Below are 6000 nucleotides of genomic sequence, written 5' to 3' on the forward strand. Positions count from 1 at the left end.
AAAAATGAATCCCTTCAATATAATTTTCTGCCTGTTTTTAATTTCTCAAAATGCAAAAAAGATATAGGTAAGGATATAAAATGGTGCAGCTGCCATTGAAAACAGTTTGATGGTTCTTCAAAAATACATATAGAAGTACCTGTGACCCAGCAAGTCCATTCTTAGGTATATATTCAAGAAAATTGAAAGTGAGCACTAAGGCAGATATTTGTACACCTATCTTCATAGCATTATCCACAACAGTCAAAGGGTGGAAGCAGCTCAAATATCCATGAACAAATGAGTGGATATACACAATGTGGTCCATCCATACACTGAAATACTATTCAGCATTGATCCCTGATCAGGAAGCAGTGAAGGAACCACCTGAGCTTATGTTTCCAGGACACAGATTGGGGTAGGAATGGAAGTGGATTAGCATCCCCTAAAGTGGAAGCCCTGCTATAGGTCAGTGCCCTGTAGTAGCATTTGCATTCTGCCCACTCAGCACCCAACTCCCCTTCTGGATCTGGCACCCCAGTTTTTTTTGTGGGAGATTGTCCTTTCCCCACACTCAGTCCATCACTGCAGTTCCAAGACCCCACTGCTGACTCAGCCCCATCAATCAGAGCATTTCCCTACCCCTAGCTACAGTGATTAGTTCAGGAATAGTCATGTGACTCAAGCGGGACCAATGAGAGTCATCCCTGGGACTTTGAAATATAAGCAGAGTTGCTCTCATACTTTAGAGTGTAAGCCTGGAGCTGCCAAAAATGATTTTAGCCATCCAAAAGTGAAGCTTGTATGAGAATGAAGCCAAAACAGAAGAGAGCAGATCCCAAAGAGAGAGATTGGTTCATGCCTTGACAATATTGTTTAAGCACCTGGATCCAGACATGCCTGACTCAGAAGGCCTTTCAGCTTTCCTGTGTTTTTTGACTGTTTTTTTGCTTTTCTTTTTTTGATGTAAGCTAATTTGAGTCATGATTTCAGTCCTTTTTACACCAAGAGCTCTGACTGATAGGGTCCCTTTTGTTTTCCCTCCAACAACTTTCACAAGCAACGTGATCTTCAAAATTCATGGCAACAGGTTCATGACCAGCGCTAAAAGGTCGGAAAAAAACGTGGAATTAGTTCCCCAGTTGTAAGCTTAATGGCAGTGGAAAGTGCCCTGGAGTCAGTTAGAAACCTGGGCCAACTGCTGACCGGCTGTGTGGCCATAAGCTCATCCACATCTGCAAGACCGTCGAGAAATGAGTCCGAGGAGGCGCCAAGTTGTGCAGCTTGTGTTTATCCGGCTCATCATCCTGTTGACATTCTGAGGTTGCTACATGCAGTTGTATGGGTCCCAGGTGTTTCCCGCTTTTGTGGCAATCCTCAGACCAAGCTCTTCCTGGAAATGCGGTGAGTTGGGGGAGGACTTCCTTCAATTGCCCAGGAAGGTCGATTAAAGCCCACTGGACCCTGACAAGGAGGGGAGAGTACCATCTCCTGTTTCCCAGAGGTTTACTGCCCCCAACAGATCTCTTGATAAATTAATTCCTTCCTACCTACTCAGACTTTTAGAAGGCTCCACGACCCCATCAAACACACACACACACACACACACACACACACACACACACACACAAATGATCAGCTGCCAACGATTGGTCACTGCCTCTGGTCAGAAAACAGTTTCTGAAAAGCAAGCTCAAGTGTTCCCAAATTCTAAAACTCGACCTCTTTTCTCACAGCCCTTTAACCCTTAGTCTGCACACAATGATAACCCACTTGGTTCTCTGCTTTACCAAGTCCCAGAAGCTGACACTAATGAAATGATGATGTAATATAAGAATAACCATTATTACTAATTAATAAGGGTTAATATTTATTGAGTGCTTATTTGAAACCAGACACCGTTTTGGTTCTAAACATCTTATATTATCTCATTTAATCCTTACTACAACTCTCTAGGACAGTACAAGTGCTGAAGAGTTGAAATGACCTTTTCATGTGTTACAGGGCCGAAAATGCACCCCAAGAGGCACACAGTTCCAACTGATTCTCCCCGGACCCCTGACCACGTGGAACTGGAGTGTTAGGGGGAACCCCCATTTCAAATATTCCTGTTCTCTGGCCGGCCTGGTGGCTCAGGTGGTTGGAGCGCGCCGTGCTCCTAATGCCGAGGTCTCTGGTTCGATTCCCACATGGCCCAGTGAGCTGCACCCTCTATAGCTAAGATTGTGAACAACAGCTCTCCCTGGAGTTGGGCTGACGTGACCAGCCAGAGGTCCGCGTGGGCTGCCTTTGGCTATCATGGGCCACCGTGTGCTGCCAGGAGCAGCCGGTGGACTGCAGCCGGTGGCCTGCAACCAGTGTGAGTGGCCAGCAGGCAGCCAGCAAGAGCTGCCGTAAGGGGCCGGCCTGGTGGCTCACGCGGTTAGAGCTCCATGATCCTAACTCCAAAGGCTGCCAGTTCGATTCCCACATGGGCCAGTAGGCTCTCAACCACAAGGTTGCCGGTTCAATTCCTCGAGTCCCGCAAGGGATGGTGGGCTCTGCCCCCTGCAACTAAGATTGAACACGGCACCTTGAGCTGAGCTGCCTCCCAGATGGCTAAGTTGGTTGGAGCACAGGTTCTCAACCACAAGGTTGCCAGTTCGATTCCTCGACTCCCTCAAGGGATGGTGGGCTCCGCCCCCTGACTGAGATTGAACAGGGCACCTTGAGCTGAGCTGCCTCCCGGATGGCTCAGTTGGTGGGAGTGCGTCCTCTCAAGGTTGCCGGTTCAACTCCCACAAGGGATGGTGGGCTGCGCCCCCTGCAACTAGCAACGGCAACTGGACCTGGAGCTGAGCTGCGCCTGACACAACTAAGACTGAAAAGGACAACAACTTGAAGCTGAACGGCACCCTCCACAACTAAGATTGAAAGGACAACAACTTGACTTGGAAAATAGGCCTGGAAGTACCCACTGTTCCCCAATAAAGTCCTGTTCTCCTTCCCCAATGAAATCTTAAAAAAAAAAAAAAAAAAAAAAGCTGCCATGAGCTGCTGTGAGCAGCCAACCAACCACTGGCGACTGACTGCCTCAGCCGGGGGAGCGCAAGGCTCATAATACCAGCATGAGCCAGGGAGCTGTGACACAACTAGACTGAGAAACAACGGCTTGAACCAGAGTGGGGGCTGGGGGGAGGTGGAAGAAGGGGGGGAAAATATTCCTGTTCTCTCCTGGACCACTCCTTTATTTTATTGTCTTCCTGATACTTATTATCTGGTGACATGTCATTTATCTAGAACGTCAGTTCAATGAGGGCTGGAAATGTTGTTCACTGCGGATCCCCACTGCCTAGCCGGGAGTGAGCACTCAAAGCACGTGAACAGACAATGTGTTGTTGTTTTAGCAAGACAAGTGGAGCTGCCCTCACAGCCCCGCCCCACCCCTTCTTCGCGACTCTCCAAATATCAAGCGGTCGTTGTCGCCACCTACCGATCAAAGGCGGCATGGCCAAAACCCCGGGTTCAGGCAGGATAAGTGGGGACGGTTTCCCAAAACAGCCACAGCCACCGCCATTCCAGCGCCTGGCTCCAGGGATGCTGCTCAAAGACCTCCCCCACAAACATACACAATTCCCAGGAGGCCCCCACAACAAAGAATCATCCACCCAAGTGTCAATAGTGCCAAGGCTGAGAAATCCTGCCCTGGAGCCAGGGGAGTATACTGATCAGAGTGGGGGACTTTGGGCAAGGGTCTTGTTGGATCAGATGGTGACTCTGTGTTTAACCTTTTAAGGAGCTGCCAAACCATTTTCCACGTTTTCCATGGCAGCTGCCCCGTTTTACACTCCCACTTACCACGTACGAGGTTTCTGGTGTCTCCACACCTTCCCCAATGCTTGTTATTGTCTATCTTTTTGAGTATGGCTGTCCTACCAGTTGTGAAGTGCCCATCTCACTGTGGTTCAGGTTCGCATTTCCCTGATGGCTCGGATGTTGAGGACACCATCATTATTTCATGTTTACTACTTGCCAAGTAAGATAAAATAGAGATCAGATCATTTCCAATGGAGTAACTTCTCTGTGGAGAGCTGAACACAGGTGTTGCTGTCATGGTAAATGGAGTGGTCAGGGAAGGAATCTCTGCAGAGAGGACACTTTCCCTGAGCCCTGAATGATGAGACGTTTTCTGTGGGACGAGCATTCCAGGCAGAGGGAACAGCCCACATAAATTTGAGTCAGGCCCTGGCTAAGCCTGTTCAAACTGGGAATATCACAGGGTGAAATTTGGTGAGCACAGGGGCATGTGGAAGAGATGGAGCCAAAGAGCTCGGCCACTTGGTAAACCATTTGGCAATTTCAACTAATGGTCATTATATTCTTTTCCCCCGCTTCTTCTGCCTCCCCGCCCCACACTCCGGTTCAAGCTGTTGTTTTTCAGTCTAGTTGTGTAGGACACAGCTACCCGGCCCCTGCTGGCATTATGAGACTTGTGCTCCCCCCGGCTGAGGCCGTCGGTGGCCAGTCGTCAGTCAGCCGCTCACAGCAGCTCATGGCAGCTCATGCCTGCTGCCAGCCACTCATGCTGGCCACTGGCCGCTCATGGCGGCACACAGTAGCCCGTGGCAGCACTCGACAGCCAGCGGTAGCCCACGGTGACTCACGCCAGCCCAGCTCCAAGGAGCGCTGTTGTTCACAATCTTAGTTGTAGAGGGTGCAGCTCACAGGCCCATGTGGGAATCGAACCAGTGACCTCAGTGTTAGGAGCATGGTGTTCCAATCACCTGAGCCACTGGCCCAGCCCGGTCATTGTATTCTATGATGCAGGAAATCAACTCCTGAAAGGATATTATGGACTGGATTGTGTCCCCCGAAAGTCATACATTGAAACCCTAACTTCTAGGACCTCAGGATGTGACTGTATTGGGAGATGGGGCCTTTAAAGAGGTGATTAAGGTGAAATTAGGTCATTGAGGCAGGTCCCAATACAATATGACGGTGTCCTTATAGGAAGAGGAGATTAGAACACAGACTTGTACAGGAGAAAGACCATATGAAGACACAGGGAGAAAGTGGTGTCTACACGCCAAAGAGAGAGGACTCAGGAGAAATGAGCCCTGCTGACACCTTGATCTTGGATTCCAGCCTCCAGAACTGGGAGAAAACTAATGACTGTTGTTTAGGCCACCTCATCTGTCCTACTGTGTTATGGCAGTTTCAGCAAAATAATACAGCACCCAATAAAATGAGTGTTTATGTCCAGTAAAAGACCTGCATGAATGTTCACAGCAACTTTGTTCATAATAGCCTCAAACTGAAAATGACCCAAGTATTCATCTGCAGGAGAATGTGTCAAGAAAAGTGGTATGGTTATACAATGAAATACTATGCAGCAATGAAAAAGGTGAATGACTGCTACATACAACCCCAGGTCTGAATCTCACAGGCTCAATGTAGAGTGGAAGTAGCTAACACAAAAGAGAACGTGCTGCATAACTTTATTTACGGAAATTACGAAACTTGGCAAAATGAATCAACTGTAATAGAAGTCAACTAGTGGTGACCTCTGGGAGGGCCAGGAGGGAGCCTCCAGGACGGGGGTGTGGGGATTGGAAGTGGGTGGCAGTGCACAGGCTGGTGTGTGTATATATATATATATATATATATACATATATATATATATATACACACACATACACGCATATATATATGTATATATATATATAATTTTTAAGGCTTTATTTATATATTTTTTGTTCAGAGCAAAACTGAACAGAAAGTACAGAGATTTCCTATATACCCCTTGCCCCAACATATGCACAGCCTCCCCCACTATTAATGACCCCCACCACAGTGGGACATTTGTTACAAGGATGAACCTACACTGACACGTCATTATCGTCCAATGTCCACAGTGGACATTAAGGTTCACTGTTGGTGGTGTACATTCTATGGGTTTGGACAAATATATAATGACATGTGTCCACCATTAGTGTCATACAGAATATTTTCACTACCCTAAATATCCCCTGTGCTCCACCC

The sequence above is a fragment of the Rhinolophus ferrumequinum genome, chromosome 18 (assembly GCF_004115265.2).
Source record: "Rhinolophus ferrumequinum isolate MPI-CBG mRhiFer1 chromosome 18, mRhiFer1_v1.p, whole genome shotgun sequence".
Classification (NCBI taxonomy): Eukaryota; Metazoa; Chordata; class Mammalia; order Chiroptera; family Rhinolophidae; genus Rhinolophus; species Rhinolophus ferrumequinum.